Genomic DNA, 19,020 nt, shown 5'->3' with positions numbered 1-19,020 from the left:
GCCTGTGTTGATGTCTTCACTGTACCTATTATTCTCTGCTCTCCTCTCATTTCGTGGAAGACATCGATACCCTCACTGCCCCATTCAACCCCATTTTACAAATCTCTCAGCTACCTCAGTCTCTCCAGGCCTAAGTTCCAGCATCCCCCCCCCTTTTTTTTTTTTGTTTAAACAACGAATGCCCCACCCTGTGGTCTGAAGTTCCGCAATGATCCCATTTTGTCAAGGTGCCAGGTTTTAGAATCAACGTCTCGCAAGAAGTAGATTTTCCTCTTTCTGCCCTGAAAGCACAGGGGCTTCATTGCCCCTCCCCCACCCCCTCTCCCTCCCTCTGACTTTTTCTCTCTCCCTGTCTTCGTGTGACGTCCTGACCACTAACGGCTACATATTAAGAGATAATTCCATACCCTGAGGTTACAAACCGGCTTAGACTGGCTCTCTCACGTTTTTGACTGTGCTGGGTACTCTGGGTAATAAAAAAAGAAAAGTGAACAGAATTGTGACTTTTTTTTAAAGGAACAGGAGACATTTATGCCAAGAGTGACATTAAGTCAGTGTACTGTGTCTGAGAAACACAGGCACATCCACAAATACAAATGGTGGATGGAGTAGACAACAGATTCTCATCGCAAAATGTGGTAATCGTGGGGATAACCACATATCCTCAATGAACGAGACTCAATTCATTAGAGTAGACTTGTTTGCATGGTGAACTAATGACTTGAGATGGTTTCTGATGCCCTCTTAAAATGCACTTATCTTTTGTTCCACCCTTGCCTCTCCAATTCCTCCTTGAGGAGGCAGAGTACCTCAAGAAACAGTGTCACCAGTCATTGTTATGTAGTTACATTACGGTAAGGTAGGTCAGGGAAAATCCAGTCTCAGTGAAAATCGTAATTAGTTCATCTGTATGCTAACCTACTGTATACGCCACAGTGCTGTATGTCAGCATGCCCTCTTAAAGTGAAAGGGTTCCATGCTTGATATGCACACAAAATCATAATCTATAAAAGCACAACGTCATGTCCATATGACCAACACTCAAAAATGAAACTCATTGGTCTGAATAGACTGGAAAACAGCATGATATTTCAGTAGAAACATAGCTGGAGTATCAATGTTTTTCAAAAAACACATTTTATGTTAGATAAATTATAAACATTATCAGCTAAATATTCACACCTCAGTACCCAATCATTTTCTCATTTGAGCGTATCATGGTTTTCCAGGATGTGCTGAATAAAAGATGGGTTCCATTGAAATGAATTCCCAGTCAGGTTCAATTAAATTAATGAAATGAGTTTACGCTCAAATTCAATGTAGAGACGTTACTGGAACTGGAGGTACTGTAACCAATTTCATTTCGATCCCAGTGTATATGTGTCCAATCTGTTTGTTGTATTATGGAATATGGTGTTTAGGATAATTATTATTATTATTATTATTTTTTTGCATTCGCACTACCCCCAAGCACGGAATATCCCACACCTGTCTTTGAGACAACACATTTTGTTAATGGCCATTCTTCAGAACCCATCTGACCTTTGTGACCATGGGTTATGTAATTTATGTCTTTCCCAAATGAAACATGGGAAACTAGCCTATGGCGTAGGGCCTCGGATGAGCTAGATTTGTTCTCAGCAATGTAACCTAAACTTATTGGGTCCTGGACCAATTTGGTCTGTGATTGGTAACCATGATGACCCATTGGGTTCTTGTCCGTTACCGCCCGTATGGTAGTCTCCAAAAACCCAGACGGTGAGGCAGCCCTGCCGTCTGTCGGGGACTTATTGGAATTAAATCCTGGGTTGTGTTCATTTGGCATCAACTGGAAGAAAACTGACTGAACTGAAGGGAAGGACAACATGGACTTGTCCAGTAAGAAACGTACATTTTTGTTTTGTGTTGCAAAAATATTCTCAAAATAGTTTAAAACTGATGAACACAGCCCTAGTTGAAGATTCATTCCTTTTCTCGATAATGCTGCTACTGCTTGCTGCTCACCGCTGATGGTCCCTCAAGGCCACTGTCGAGCTCCGCCATGTCAGCTACCTCAGGGCTCGCGTTTGTGCGCTCGACTCTTTGTCTCCAAACTTCACACCCCCACACACTTCCTCCACTCTGCCCCCTGCCACTGCCCACCCCTCTTCACCACCACCCTCCTCCTCCTCCTTCCTAGCCGCCCCTCTCTCCCTCCCTCAGGCGACAGCAGAACAGGAATTGATTAGTGGCATGGCTTAAAAATAGAAGGGGGTCGGTTGTCATGGCGATGACCACAATGAGCTGTTGTCTTGTTTAATGAAGACCAGGGGTGTGTTTTAAGTATTGTGGCTGAGCAGGGGTAGTGCGAGCGGGAGGAGAGACTTAGGTGTGTATCGATGCGGGTGTGTTTGCTGCCTGAAGGAGAGATGTGCGTTTGGTGTTCAGTAGATGAGGGAGACTTGCTCGTATTTTATGTTAGTGTGCAGGTGTGCACATATATGTTTGTACAGTTGAAGTCGGAAGTTTACATACTCCTGAGCCAAATGCATTTAAACTCAGTTTTTCACAATTCCTGACATGTAATCTTAGTAAAAATTGTCTGTCTTAGGTCAGTTATGATCACCACTTTTATTTTAAGAATGTGAAATGTCAGAATAATAGTAGAGAGAATGATTTATTTCAGCTTTTATTTCTTTCATCACATTCCCAGTGGGTCAGAAGTTTACATACACTCAATTAGTATTTGGTAGCATTGCCTTTAAATTGTTTAACTTGGGTCAAACATTCTATAGGATTGAGGTCCTATAGGATTGAGGTCAGGGCTTTGTGATGGCCACTCCAATACCTTGACTTTGTTGTCGTTAAGCCATTTTGCCACAACTTTGGAAGGATGCTTGGGGTCATTGTCCATTTGGAAGACCCATTTGCGACGAAGCTTTAACTAACTGATGTCTTGTGATGTTGCTTCAATATATCCCCATAATTTTCCTCCCTCATGATGCCATCTATTTTGTGAAGTGCACCAGTCCCTCCTGCAGCAAAGCACCCCCACAACATGATGCTGCCACCTCCATGCTTCACGGTTGGGCTGGCGTTCTTCGGCTTGCAAGCCTCCCCCTTTTCCTCCAAACATAACAATGGTCATTATGGCCAAACAGTTCCCTTTTTGTTTCATCAGACCAGAGGACATTTCTCTAAAAAAGTATGATCTTTCTCCCCATGTGCAGTTGCAAACCGTAGTCTGGCTTTTTTACGGCGGTTTTGGAGCAGTGGCTTCTTCCTTGCTGAGCTGCTTTTCAGGTTATGTCGATACAGGACTCGTTTTACTGTGGATATAGATACTTTTGTACCTGTTTTCTCCAGCATCTTCACAAGGTCCTTGTTGTTGTTGGTCCTGCTGTTGTTCTGGGATTGATTTGCACTTTTCGCACCAAAGTACGTTCATCTCTAGGAAACCGAACGCGTCTCCTTCCTGAGCGGTATGGTGGCTGCATGGTCCCATGGTGTTTATACTTGCGTACTATTGTTTGTACAGATGAACGTGGTACCTTCAGGAGTTTGGAAATTGCTCCCAAGGATGAACCAGACTTGTGGAGATCTACAATTTTCTTTCTGAGGTCTTGGCTGATTTCTTTTGATTTTCACATGTTAAGCAAAGAGGCACTGAGTTTGAAAGTAGGCCACAGGTATACCTCCAATTGACTCAATGATGTCAATTAGCCTATCAGAAGCTTCCAAAGCCATGACACAATTTTCTGTAATTTTCTAAGCTGTTTAAAGGCACAGTCAACTTAGTGTATGTAAACTTCTGGCCCACTGGAATTGTGATACAGTGAAATAATCTGTCTGTAAACAATTGTTTGAAAATTACTTGTGTCATGCACACAGTAGATGTCTTATGTGACTTGCCAAAACTATAGTTTGTTAATAAGAAATTTGTGGATTGGTTGAAGAACAAGTTTTAATGACTCCACCCTAAGTGTATGTAAACTTCTGACTTCAACTGTATTTATTTGGAAGCCCCCCCCACGCCAATTGTACGTGGATGTTGTTGCTTCTGAGATGTGAGACTGATTTTCTCTGTCACAGTCTAACCCTTGATAGGCTTACTCAACCTGAGGGTAAACAAAACCACCAATATGAAATGAGATGTTGTAAGTCTGTCAACATCTCACGGTTGCAGTGCTTACTATTGACTTTGAACTCACATCCTCTTATCCATAACTCCTGAGCAGTTCAAGCCAACCAATTACAACTCTGTTGCCATGGGCGCAATCTGCCTAATTGGCCTCATTAGTGTCAGAAACTAGCCGTATGCAAATTCTGGTCATATTCCCAGCAGAGCCCCCCATCTGAGTAATATACGTCAGTGTGTGGGTTGATCAGGATGTAGGTCCAATTAGTACATTAACCAATGAGCTGAGCTGCTGTCTCCTGCCCAGACCTCCCATTGGCTTTAAAAAAATTGCTGTGCCTTGTTGTTTTTGCTATTCCCAGACATAACTTTATCAGCACAACATTTGTGATACGGTTGACCTCAAATTCCCTTTCTAACAACAAAAATGTGTTACTGATCAGTCCTAGGCTGTAGTAACATTATATATATCTACATTTGTGCGAAAAGAGCACATTAAATGTGAGCTATGGACTGCCACCTTTTGTCCGACTAATGTGAACTTTACTTGTGATCTGTGTCTACCAAACTCACAGCACTGATGGTCTTTCCAGAAAATATGTATTTTTACATTTTTAGATTTGATTGTGTTGATGAATTGATTGTATATTTATTTGTAAATGGGATCAAATAATTCAGCATTAGCTGCTATTGATACCATGTAATGTTGCTTCATATAAAAGAATGTATGAACTGTTCTTTCTATCTTGTAGCTCAATCAATTGGCCCACTTACCATTACCAGTTTGTTTTTCTATGTAGTTGCACAACGTTTAGTGCAAAAGCCAAGCTAACGGTATACCTCCCAGCAACTCGTAAAGCTAATTGGCGCATTGTTCCAATTCTCTGCCCTGCCTTAGTGTGCCAGTGAATTTGTCAATAATCCGTTTGTAACAGATTTGATGACTAATGAAAATGGGCTAGTCTACATTTCCCCTCAGTTTTCTTGAACGATAGGATTTAGACATTCTCGCTGTATGCTTCCACTGTTTTCTGCTTACAACATTTGCAGATCCAGGTAGTTTTCCAACCTGCATCAAGGTTTATTCCAATCGTAAGACCAATACTAATCAAAGTATTGATTTCTATCAACTAGATTTGTTTTTTATTTTTATAAACTCATCAGTCAATGTTGATTTGAGGTACTAAGCCTGGAAACCAATATAAGGTTATATAATTACTAAGGAATGGGTATGGAGCTCTTGTCGGAAACCTTTGTAGAAACCAAGCTTTGGCCCCAAATGAACCCACATCTCTGGCATTTTGGTGCTGCTCTCCATTTGGTAAGCTCATGTTCCCCTATAATGCATTTTCCTTAACTATAAGCACTATAAAATAAAAAAAGGGGGCTCATCTGCAAATGCTATTACACCGAAGAGATCTTATTGAATGAAATGGAGGGAAAGGTGGAAACAGGACGTCTGCAACGCCAGCGTTTCTGACCTGTATGGTGTTTTGTCTCCTGCAATACATCTCCTGCTCCGTTACGAGGTGCATGAATGGCTGCAGCATGAGATCATGAAACCAGTGTCTGTTGCTGAAGTAATATTTCTGCTTTATGTGCCCTTGGGGATGTCGCACTCTCGCCTGGTGCGTTGTCGCCTGTGTAAGCGAGTTCACAGTGTCTGTGCCCTGCTGTGCAGAGCCCCATCGGACTGCTCTCCTAATCACAAAGGATTGGCTGTTTGTCGTGACGACCTTCAACCCCGAGCAGGGCAGCTCAACTGCCTTAAATCTGGACTTTGTCTCCATTGTGCAGAAATGCGGGTCTGCCGCCGAATGTTAATCATAAATATCCCTCAGGAGTTCAGAGCATACAGCTACGCTAATGAAAATAGGCCCTTATCTGATCCGTTGATACTATGGTCGCAAACGGCCTGTGGAATTCAGAAGAACTCCAAATCTGAGGATGCGTGAGGGATACTCGGGGATTACAGCCAATTTAAACACCAGTCACGTGTAGGAAGCTATTTTCAGCAACTAAAATCATATGACAAAATTATATGACCTCCACATGATGTCATTATTCCAATAGCATTATTGCCATGTTCAACTGGCTAATAAATGTTCACCAGTTCGTGAAATGTTCATAGGAGTTCTCTCAGAAATCCATTAATCACAATGTAAAGCCAGTATTTCTATGTTCCATGTTATTCCTCAGACAGTTTATATTTATCTGTGGTACAAGCACACCACCCTATGTCTATAGTTACTCTATCCTGCTTTGGAACTGGGAATGTGGAACTAGAGATTAGTCAGCCATCAATGGCCATGGGCGCTGTGCTCAAATTAAAGATGTCTGCCCTATAGCCTTAGAGAAGCCGACTTACCTTTTCACTTCACCGACCATTATCTTCCACAAATAGGTGCCTATTCCTCATCCGCATGAACTTCCATGAAACGCTATAATACAACTTTGAATTAAGTTTGTTAATTATGCAAGCTAGTTAATCAATTAGACTCCTTTTAATTTCAGCATATGTACATAGTTGTGGCACTATCCCTCCAAACCACATACAAGGCCAAGGGGGATAGCAGGACTGGATTGTGCGTTTCCAGAAAGGTCCCAGAGCCCAGCAGCCACCTCGCATCCCCAGAGACTTGCAATGCTCACCCTGTCTGACCCTGTGACAAGGCCAGGCTTTTATAACTCCTAACTGGGTCACAGCCCAAAGCTTTGTGGTACCATACCACAGATTACGTACATTACTTAGAACACCATACATAAGTGACTTATAAGGCCATGGTGATAACGGTGATGATACAGATGATTTGTAATGACAAATATGTTGACTCGATTAGGGATTCAGCCCCAGAGCATTTCACAAGGGTGAGTGTCCACTTGTTATGGTGATGGCGGCCATTTTGTGTGCCTGCAATGCTCGCTCGGCATCAGATGCGGTGAAGAGGAAAAGGATTAATCGAGCCAATTGAGCTGGTGGGTGATCAGACAAGCTGGATGGGTAGAGCCAGAGATTTTTTGGGAGTTTGGCCAGGATCACAGGATAGAGATGAGGGGGCAGGGAGGTGTTGGCACCCCCCCCCCCCCCCCCCCCCCCCCTGCGCCTCTGCGATAAACACCCCTACCATCAGACGAACGTAACGGTTAATAAATATATACATATTAGTAAAAGAGGATGCTCTCATAGTCTTGTGTGAAGTTGAGTCATAATGGGGTGAAAAATGTCATTCTGCTCTTTCTCTCCCTCTCTCTAGCCCTGGGTGAAAGATGCAGTGCCACCAGGGTTTTGGGTTGGGGAAGGTGTGGTGCAGGAGTTGCGTCAGCCAAATGAAGTGGCATGATGCAGATCATGTGAAATGAGCTGCGGATTCCACCGTATTGTTGCGAATGGCCTTATTACTGTTGTACCCCACCATCTGGAATTTGGCCTGTTTGGTAAACTCTCCAAACCAGTTATGTCTAGTAGCATAGGACGATTGATTGTGTGGACGTTTTGACGTTAAGGTGTCTGGAGGTGGTGGATTTTTGGGGTGCAAAATAAAGAGGCGGACATTTTGCTGTGTGTGTGTGCTCTGATCGACAGGCAGCAGTTGTGTGCACATAAAGAAAATGGTGTGTGTCGGTGAGGGGGATGGGGGGAATTAATGGTTGGCATTATGACAGGGTAGCGTGTCAAGAGAGCGTTTTTGTATTTTTTTTCTGCTCGATCTTCCTCTGTCCTCGCCCCCACCCTCCCACCTATCTCTTCCTCACACAGCATCCCCCACCACGCACACACAAGTGCTCACACACTTTTTTAGATGGGGGTAGTGTAATGTAAATGCATTAATAAAAAATAAAGCCCTCCGCTGTCAGTACCTTCGAGGGCCCCCAAAAAGTAAGCATGTGTGTTTATTTTCACAACGAGGGGGGAGAGATGGGGGGGGGGGGGGGGGGGCAGGCAGGCATACTTCTATTTTTTGGGGAGGGGGGGTGCAGAGGAAGGGAGGAGTCACTTATGCACACTTCTTTGTGGTGTGACACAGCTGTAGTAGAATGCTGGAGAGGGGAAGACGAGGGTGGAGCATGGATGAGGGGGGGGTTACAAAAGAGTGCCTTATTTAGGAATGGTCTGTTATGTTCCAGTGACACATTTTTGGGGTAGGATGCCCGTCTCAGCCCCCTCACTGTCCCTGGGTTCTGACTGCTCCGTGTGTGTGTGTGTGAGTGAATGACAGGGTATATTTACAAAAAATGTGATTTTCTTTCAAAAACAAGGACATTTCTATATATACTACCATTCAAAAGTTTGGGGTCACTTAGAAATGTCCTTGTTTTGTTTTTTTTTTGTCCATTTTAAAATAACATCATATTGATCAGGAATACAGTGTAGACATGGTTAATGTTGTAAATGACTATTGTAGCTGGAAACGGCTGATTTATAATGGAATATCTACATAGGCATACAAAGGCTCGATATCAGCAATCATCACTCCTGTGTTCCAATGGCACATTGTGTTAGCTAATCCAAGTTCATCATTTTAAAAGGCTAATTGATCATTAGAAAACCCTTTTGCAATTATGTTAGTCCAGCTGAAAACTGTTGCTGATATAAGAAGCCTAAAAACTGGCCTTCTTTAGACTAGTTGCGTATCTGAAGCATCGCTGGTGTTTTGCGTCTACTATTTAATGAAGCTGCCAGTTGGGGACTTGTGAGGTGTCTAGTTCTCAAACTAGACACTCTAATGTACTTATTTCTACTCTGGTTAGAGCCAGTTTGCACTGTTCTGTGAAGGGAGTAGTACACAGCGTTGTACGAGATCTTCAGTTTCTTTGTAATTTTTCGCATGAAATAGCCTTCATTTCTCAGAACAAGAATAGACTGACGAGTTTCAGAAGAAAGTTCTTTGTTTCTGGCCATTTTGAGTCTGTAATCGAACCCACAAATGCTGATACTCAACTAGAGAAGGGCAGTTGTATTGCGTCTTTAATCAGCACACAGTTTTCAGCTGTGCTAACATATTTGCAAAAGGGTTTTCTAATGATCAATTAGCCTTTTTAAAATGATAAACTTGGATTAGCTAACGCAACATGCTATTGGAACACAGGACATTTTTTTAAATTTTCTTTAAAAAACAAGGACATTTCTAAGTGACCCTGTGTGTGTGTGTGTGTGTGTGTGTGTGTGTGTGTGTGTGTGTGTGTGTGTGTGTGTGTGTGTGCGCGCACGTGTCAATGGCAATGTGAGGTGAGGAACTCTGCCCAGAGAGGGGGGGTGGGGTAAATGAAAAATGGCGATTTGGGGTAAAGGGGGATGATGTTCTTGTCTCAAATTATCTCCTCCCTCTCGCACAGTCTTTCTTTCTTTTTCGATTCCCTTAGCTGCTGCTGCGTTGGCTGGCAAAGTGCCCAAAGCCATGAGTCTGTCACGGAATGCGCGTGTGCAGGTTTCTGTGAAAGGAGGGATGGGAGGGCGTTTAGGCGGAGGGATAAGGGGGAGAGTGGTTGGGGAGAAAGAGTCTGGTTTGTGTAGCAGCTGACTGAAACAGCCATTATATTATGTAAAGGCAGACGGGGGAACAGTGGGGGCAAGACTGACGCGCACCACAGAAGCCGCACTGATTGGCTCGGCCAGTGCCATTGTTGGCCATGCGCGTGCTTGTGCTCTTTTTTTAATTTTTATTTTCTGTCTCTCATTAGAGGTGGGTGGCTTGGCATGGAGGTTGCAAGGGTGTTTATACATGAAATGGAGACTGTGATTCACATCATGCCTTTTGAGGCATCCAAATGAAACGAGGCGAATGTGCACTCGCATTGCCCCGACACTCCCTGCGTTCTTATTATTGAGGAGGGGATATTACGTTATCGTAAAAGATTCCTCACTTTTTATTTTTTTTTAAAGAGAACGCTTCAGATCTGGAGATGATAATATTGAGATGTAACAGAATGACAGGCTGAATAGATTTAATGGTGCCAGCCAGAAGAATAAGATAATGCTATAGATGAGGGGGAATTATAGAAAGACATCACAAGGAATAATCCACTAATAGGGAAGTGATTAAGCGATAAAAGGGGCCAATTAAATCTCTTATTTGAATTCCAATTGATGAGGCGCTCGCTACATGACATTTTTGTAAAGTTAGATGTAGGGCCTTTGGGATTAATTAGATGATGGTTCCTGTACACCGGTGCAGGTGAACTACTAATGCTGATGGCTCAGTCTTACAAAGGTCAGTTCGAGGCAGGTGTTTGCATACTGTGACCCTTTTGTGGGCCAAATCTTCTAACAAGATTCAGTGCTGAAGTTGAGAACATTTTGGACTAGAAAAAGAGTCTTCGCACTCTTCGAACAATGCACATTTCAGTAATTTAATGTGCCAAGCTTTTGACCTTTGTCAGAGCATCTGACTCTCTGATCGCTTAAAACAGAATGTGACTGTTTTGAGAGGCCAGTGAAACAAACTTGCCCTTGAAGAGCCTGACCTCCACATTGCCCTTCACTTGGCAATGACCAGCAAGCATTATTTTGACAGTTGAAATCACAGCAAATTGGGATCCATTTTGTCTTTGAGACCCTTAACTTTTGGGCATTACTTTACTGGTGGTGGGTACTTCTGGTTCTTTATTTGGTTTCAAGTTTTGTGAGACTCATTTGCACCAGGACTAAAATCTTAGTGCTAAAGTGGTAGGCTATAAACGGAATACTTCACAAGAAAGTAGACCATTGGTATGTGTTGTGAGGACCAAGGATTCAGTGGAACACAGTCACCAGTCTTCTTCAGACGGTGTGTCTGGAGACTGTTTTCTTCTTACCAGACCTCATCAAACACCTCCATCTCTGTGAGGTCAAGTGCGAATCAGACCACATCCGTCAACATGGCTGAACACACATAGCGGTTACAGTCTAGCATCCTCTGTGCCTGTCACCAAGGCGAATAAGGTCAGAACGTCAGCAGAAAAAAACGTACTATACAAGGTTGTCCACTGTTGACGTATCTATTTATAATGGCCATTAAAATGTTAGCTATTCAAATCAGATCCAACATTGTTATGAAGGGTCTAAAAATCAAAGGTTTAAAAACAATCAACAATCAATCAAATCAAAGTCCTATGCTGCTAGACAAAACTGGTTTGGAGAGTGACGACTCATGTTTTCTTTTAAATCCGCAACCTGGATCACTGCACAGCCTCCTGGAGTATCTAGATCATTTCTCTAACCTCTCTGGATTATAACTGAACTATGATGTACCATATTGTGTATTAGATCACAAAAAATGTAAACTTTTTCAGATTCCTGTGTAGTTACCAATAAAATAGTCTGACGGTGGACATACTCGATATTCATATAAATGATCTCACTACAATACATTTTTATAGAGAGTTATCAAAAATGGATAAGGTCTTGCTACCACGGAATGGTAAATACCTGTCTTTTTGTGGAAAAATCTCCCTGATTAATTATTTAGTCTTCTCCTAGGTTACCTATTTACTTACAGTGCATTCAGAAAATATTCAGACCCCTTGACTTTTTCCACATTTTGTTACATTACAGCCTTATTGTAAAATGAATTCAATCGTTTTATTTTTAGATTTTTTTGATGTTGAAATGTTTGCAAATGTATAAAAAAAAAGTCCACAATTACATACAGTGGGGCAAAAAAGTATTTAGTCAGCCACCAATTGTGCAAGTTCTCCCACTTAAAAAGATGAGAGAGGCCTGTAATTTTCATTATAGGTACACTTCAACTATGACAGACAAAAGGAGGAAAACAAATCCAGAAAATCACATTGTAGGATTTTTTATGAATTTATTTGCAAATTATAGTGGGAAATAAGCATTTGGTCAATAACAAAAGTTTATCTCAATACATTGTTATATACCCTTTGTTGGCAATGACAGAGGTCAAACGTTTTCTGCACCTGAGCTCAATTGAGTCTCGTAGCAAAGGGTCTGAATACTTGTAGATGTAGATAAGATATTTCTGTTTTATATGTAATACATTTGCAAAAAAATATATAAAAACCTGTTTTTGCTTTGTCATTATGGGGTATTGTGTGTAGATTGAGGAAACTTTTATTTAACCCATTTTAGAATAATGCTTTAACGTAACAAAATGTGGAAAAGGGGATGGGGTCTGAATACTTTCCGAATGCACTATATGTGGCCCTGCCTACACCGAACAACTTGATTATTTTAATTATATTGCCAGAAAATAATCTACATTTATTTTGGCAAGCCAGATAAAATTCAATGGGCCTATGTTATATAATGAATATGAATTCGGAGAGGGCTTTAATGATTTAAATATTAAAGCATAGAGAGAGGTTCAAAAGGCTTCAGTCATACAATAGTTATACTGAAATCCAAACTTGTTCTCCAGCAGAATAGTAAGAATGGCTCACCCCGTTTAAAAAAAAAAATAATAATAATAAATGTTTAAATGTTTTTCCCTTTATCCAGATTACAACATCCTCCACTTTCGGTTATTTGAAAATGAAATAATGTACAAAATGTGTTATTTTTAAAGCCATAGAAAGCTGGTTGCAATTTCAGTTTCATCCACCAGAAAAGACAGAAACAAATGTTATGGTTAACTCAAATATTCTAATTGATCTAAAAAAATGTCCCCTTTTCTTAATGATATCATAAATAGCACTGGTGGAGTTATGTCACACATCGAGCTAACAAAATAACAACCAATTGATTGCAGCATTACTGCAAAAATGGAGGAGGCAAGTCAAAGGGGGAGAAGCTAAGGAACTTGTCTGTCAGCCCTACATTATTGACCAAAGTTAGTATAAAATGTTTTGTGAAACATTACAGCATAGTTGAAAAAATATATGGCAAGTAGAAATCAAAAGTGGGTGGTTTTCAGAGATAAACGGGAGGTGCTAAGGGTAGCGGAAGGGTGGGACTAAAGGAAAATAAGGATAAGTAAGGTCACATGTATATGTATACTTTGGAAGTAAAAGTCAAAGTATTGTTGTCCATTAGTTTACTCCAATTAGAGGGGTGATAGAGTTAGGGGAATATAATAATGAAAGAAAATACATTGAACACAAATATAAATGCAACACGTAAAGTGCTGGTCCCATATTTCATGAGCTTGTATAAAAGATCCCAGAAATGTTCCACAAGCCAAAAAATAGTGTTCACAAATTTGTTTACATCCCTGTTAGTGAACATTTCTCCTTTGCCAAGATAATCCATCTACCTAACAGGTGTGGCATATCATGAAGCAGATTAAACAGCATGATCATTACACAGGTGCACCTTGTGCTGTGGACAATAAAAGGACACTCTAAAATATGTAGTTTTGTCACACAACACAATGTCACAGATGTCTTTTGGGGGAGCGTGAAATTGGCATGCTGACTGCAGTAATGTCCACCAGAGCTGTTGCCAGAGATTTGAATGTACATTTCTCTACCATAAGCCACCTCCAACATCGTTTTAGAGAATTTGGCAGTACGTCCAACCGAACAAATCAAATCAAATCAAATTGTATTTGTCACATACACATGGTTAGCAGATGTTAATGCGAGTGTAGCGAAATGCTTGTGCTTCTAGTTCCGACAATGCAGTAATAACCAACAAGTAATCTAACTAACAATTCCAAAACTACTGTCTTGTACACAGTGTAAGGGGATAAAGAATATGTACATAAGGATATATGAATGAGTGATGGTACAGAGCAGCATAGGCAAGATGCAGTAGATGGTATCGAGTACAGTATATACAGTCGATGATATAGAGTACAGTATATACGTATGCATATGAGATGAATAATGCAGGGTAAGTAACATTATATAAGGTAGCACTGTTTAAAGTGGCTAGTGATATATTTACATCATTTCCCATCAATTCCCATTATTAAAGTGGCTGGAGGTGAGTCAGTGTCAGTGTGTTGGCAGCAGCCACTCAATGTTAGTGGTGGCTGTTTAACAGTCTGATGGCCTTGAGATAGAAGCTGTTTTTCAGTCTCTCGGTCCCAGCTTTGATGCACCTGTACTGACCTCGCCTTCTGGATGATAGCGGGGTGAACAGGCAGTGGCTCGGGTGGTTGATGTCCTTGATGATCTTTATGGCCTTCCTGTAACATCGGGTGGTGTAGGTGTCCTGGAGGGCAGGTAGTTTGCCCCCGGTGATGCGTTGTGCAGACCTCACTACCCTCTGGAGAGCCTTACGGTTGAGGGCGGAGCAGTTGCCGTACCAGGCGGTGATACAGCCCGCCAGGATGCTCTCGATTGTGCATCTGTAGAAGTTTGTGAGTGCTTTTGGTGACAAGCCGAATTTCTTCAGCCTCCTGAGGTTGAAGAGGCGCTGCTGCGCCTTCTTCACAATGCTGTCTGTGTGAGTGGACCAATTCAGTTTGTCTGTGATGTGTATGCCGAGGAACTTAAAACTTGCTACCCTCTCCACTACTGTTCCATCGATGTGGATAGGGGGGTGTTCCCTCTGCTGTTTCCTGAAGTCCACAATCATCTCCTTAGTTTTGTTGACGTTGAGTGTGAGGTTATTTTCCTGACACCACACTCCGAGGGCCCTCACCTCCTCCCTGTAGGCCGTCTCGTCGTTGTTGGTAATCAAGCCTACCGCTGTTGTGTCGTCCGCAAACTTGATGATTGAGTTGGAGGCGTGCGTGGCCACGCAGTCGTGGGTGAACAGGGAGTACAGGAGAGGGCTCAGAACGCACCCTTGTGGGGCCCCAGTGTTGAGGATCAGCGGGGAGGGGATGTTGTTGCCTACCCTCACCACCTGGGGGCGGCCCGTCAGGAAGTCCAGTACCCAGTTGCACAGGGCGGGGTCGAGACCCAGGGTCTCGAGCTTGATGACGAGCTTGGAGGGTACTATGGTGTTGAATGCCGAGCTGTAGTCAATGAACAGCATTCTCACATAGGTATTCCTCTTGTCCAGATGGGTTAGGGCAGTGTGCAGTGTGGTTGAGATTGCATCGTCTGTGCACCTATTTGGGCGGTAAGCAAATTGGAGTGGGTCTAGGGTGTCAGGTAGGGTGGAGGTGATATGGTCCTTGACTAGTCTCTCAAAGCACTTCATGATGACGGAAGTGAGTGCTACGGGGCGGTAGTCGTTTAGCTCAGTTACCTTAGCTTTCTTGGGAACAGGAACAATGGTGGCCCTCTTGAAGCATGTGGGAACAGCAGACTGGTATAGGGATTGATTGAATATGTCCGTAAACACACCGGCCAGCTGGTCTGCGCATGCTCTGAGGGCGCGGCTGGGGATGCCGTCTGGGCCTGCAGCCTTGCGAGGGTTAACACGTTTAAATGTCTTACTCACCTCGGCTGCAGTGAAGGAGAGACCGCATGTTTTCGTTGCAGGCCGTGTCAGTGGCACTGTATTGTCCTCAAAGCGGGCAAAAAAGTTATTTAGTCTGCCTGGGAGCAAGACATCCTGGTCCGTGACTGGGCTGGATTTCTTCCTGTAGTCCGTGATTGACTGTAGACCCTGCCACATGCCTCTTGTGTCTGAGCCGTTGAATTGAGATTCTACTTTGTCTCTGTACTGACGCTTAGCTTGTTTGATAGCCTAGCGGAGGGAATAGCTGCACTGTTTGTATTCGGTCATGTTACCAGACACCTTGCCCTGATTAAAAGCAGTGGTTCGCGCTTTCAGTTTCACGCGAAAGCTGCCATCAATCCACGGTTTCTGGTTAGGGAATGTTTTAATCGTTGCTATGGGAACGACATCTTCAACGCACGTTCTAATGAACTCGCACACCGAATCAGCGTATTGGTCAATATTGTTATCTGACGCAATACGAAACATATCCCAGTCCACGTGATGGAAGCAGTCTTGGAGTGTGGAGTCAGCTTGGTCGGACCAGCGTTGGACAGACCTCAGCGTGGGAGCCTCTTGTTTTAGTTTCTGTCTGTAGGCAGGGATCAACAAAATGGAGTCGTGGTCAGCTTTTCCGAAAGGGGGGCGGGGCAGGGCCTTATATGCGTCGCGGAAGTTAGAGTAACAATGATCCAAGGTCTTTCCACCCCTGGTTGCGCAATCGATATGCTGATAAAATTTAGGGAGTCTTGTTTTCAGATTAGCCTTGTTAAAATCCCCAGCTACAATGAATGCAGCCTCCGGATAAATGGTTTCCAGTTTGTAAAGAGTTAAATAAAGTTTGTTTAGAGCCATCGATGTGTCTGCTTGGGGGGGGGGGATATATACGGCTGTGATTATAATCGGAGAGAATTCTCTTGGTAGATAATGCGGTCTACATTTGATTGTGAGGAATTCTAAATCAGATGAACAGAAGGATTTGAGTTCCTGTATGTTTCTTTCATCACACCATGTCACGTTAGCCATAAGGCATACGCCCCCGCCCTTCTTCTTACCAGAAAGATGTTTGTTTCTGTCGGCGCGATGCGTGGTGAAACCCGTTGGCTGCACCGCCTCGGATAGCGTCTCTCCAGTGAGCCATGTTTCCGTGAAGCAAAGAACGTTACAGTCTCTGATGTCCCTCTGGAATGCTACCCTTGCTCGGATTTCATCAACCTTGTTGTCAAGAGACTGGACATTGGCAAGAAGAATGCTAGGGAGTGGTGCATGGTGTGCCCGTCTCCGGAGTCTGACCAGAAGATCGCCTCGTTTCCCTCTTTTTCGGAGTCGTTTTTTTGGGTCGCTGCATGGGATCCACTCCGTTGTCCTGTTTGTAAGGCAGAACACAGGATCCGCGTCGCGAAAAACATATTCTTGGTCGTACTGATGGTGAGTTGACGCTGATCTTATATTCAATAGTTCTTCTCGACTGTATGTAATGAAACCTAAGATGACCTGGGTTACTAATGTAAGAAATAACAAGTAAAAAAACAAAAAACTGCATAGTTTCCTAGGAACGCGAAGCGAGGCGGTCATCTCTGTCGGCGCCGGAACCAACAACCGCAGACCCCGTGTAGCTACCCCAAATGATATAAATTGACTGATTTTCCTTATATGAACTGTAACTCAGTAAGTCGTTAACTGTTGCATTTTGCGTTCATATTTTTGTTCAGTGTATATTTAAAAAAATATATGGGTGGGGGGGGGTTGTAAATGATGCAGAATCTATCTGCACTATTAAAGCTGATCTACCCTCTTAAAAAATAATAACTCTGTAGCATAATAATGCTACTGTCACTTACAGGCCCTGGCGCTTCCCCTATGAACATTTGTAATCTCTCATCTTCAAACCAGAACAGAAAGGGGAATGGGAATGGGATGGGGAAGCATCGTGTCACAGAACACCTGCATTGAGGTGGTATGTGCGACTACAGACAAGTCATCCTCCATGGCGGTACGACTACAGCACTGTTTGACTGTTGGTGCAGTGCGCTCATGTATGCATCACTGAAGGCCTCATCTGTCATCTGTTAACTGAGAATGAACTTGGCTCTCCCCGCACATTGTCTGAATATGAATCGGAACAGTTTCTTAATTTGGATGGGTTTTCATCAGATATTGGCTGTGTCTGCAATGGAAATCCATACATATATGCTGCCACGGGAAACTTATCTTTGTAGAAAATCCTGGAAATACCTGAAGATCATAACAGAGCCATACATCCACAGATTTGAATGTAATCAGCGTGTTTTTCCCAACATCTTGTGTTCATACTATCCTTTGATGTGCTGTTGTTTATGTTATGTTTGTATGTCTGGTTGGGATGTTTTATCTATTATATTTCTGACAGCTATCTTGTGTTTTGTCTACGTATAGACAGCGGAAAGCATTTTGTAAGTTCAGTTCTGAACTGTCTGCTTATTGTTGGGTTCTTTTTACCTCAGAAAGTCCTCTCTATGCAGAGCAAGATCTCAAGGAACCGATGCAGACGTCAGAGCACTATGCAGTGCAACGCCTGATAGTAATGCACTTAATCTCAGGCTTGCTATCTATGCTGACTGGAATACAAATGTATTGGGCAGATAGGGAGTTGCCAGCAGACAAAAGCCGACACACACTGTCTGGGGGTGTGGGTGTGTGTCCTCGGGCCTTCCCATAGCCCACCCAAGCGTGCTTAACTTAGTGTGACTGGCACGCACACTCATGATCATTTAGATCGTTTGTACGTGACACATGGTCAAACCCGGAGCAGACTGTATGTATGCACACAATTTAACTCACGGGCACTTAAACACGTACGACCTCATGCGCATATGTTCTCCACACACATTGATCATCCACTATCTAGTATGATCTGGATTGATACTGGCCTCTGAGTAATGTTTCTCCCTATGTGTGTATTATAGGACCGTTCTTTAGAATCTAAATCTTACGGCTCTGCTGTGACTGTACCGAGGGCTCATTTCATGTGCGTTATGAAGATGTATGTGTAAAAACATACAATCTGAAATGGTTACCTTATTCAGTAAACATGCAATTACTGTGACAATGTGTGAGTTTTTTTTTTTATTATTTTTTTTTACTTCCACCTTGCATTCCTGACACAGGCTTTTGATTGGACCAAATGTTCAGTCAGTCTACTTATAGCAACCAGTCACATGACAAAGCCGTGTTTGTTAGAGGTCATTGGTTGCCACCCAGCCGAAGTCTTCCTCACTGATGTGATCCACATAGTAACCACGCACAATTTGACTCGCATGTGATATGATTTGATTTGAAGTTTTCTGAGCAAAAATAAATTCAAATTAAATGTGTTTTTTTATTTTAATTATTTGGACTTAAGACTATTAAAAACATTAGCATATCAGCTCCAAGTGAAATGATTGATTGTTTTAGTCAAATATGATCTGTTTGGGCTTCTTGCGGTCAATTTGCAGTCGACAAATCATTTGCAATTATGCTCCGCCACCCTGACCATCCGCTAAAGAAAGATCGGCCCACGGCCGAATCTAGTTGAGGATCCCTGTCCTAAAGAGATGTCTTGAGCACCACAATGTAGGTGACTTGAAAATGTCAAGTCAAT

At 42.7% G+C, this 19,020-nt stretch overlaps 1 protein-coding gene across 2 annotated transcripts in view; it reads left to right on the top strand.

Annotated features, from left to right (window-relative positions):
• LOC110496351 (transcriptional repressor p66-beta) overlaps positions 1-19,020 on the top strand; it is a 51,072-nt gene that overhangs the window by 8,953 nt on the left and 23,099 nt on the right. The gene's annotated exons all lie outside the window — the stretch shown is intronic.

This window comes from Oncorhynchus mykiss, chromosome 18 (genome assembly GCF_057628025.1).
Source record: "Oncorhynchus mykiss isolate SJ-2025 chromosome 18, ASM5762802v1, whole genome shotgun sequence".
Taxonomy (NCBI): domain Eukaryota; kingdom Metazoa; phylum Chordata; class Actinopteri; order Salmoniformes; family Salmonidae; genus Oncorhynchus; species Oncorhynchus mykiss.
This window is presented reverse-complemented; position numbering and strand designations above follow the sequence as displayed.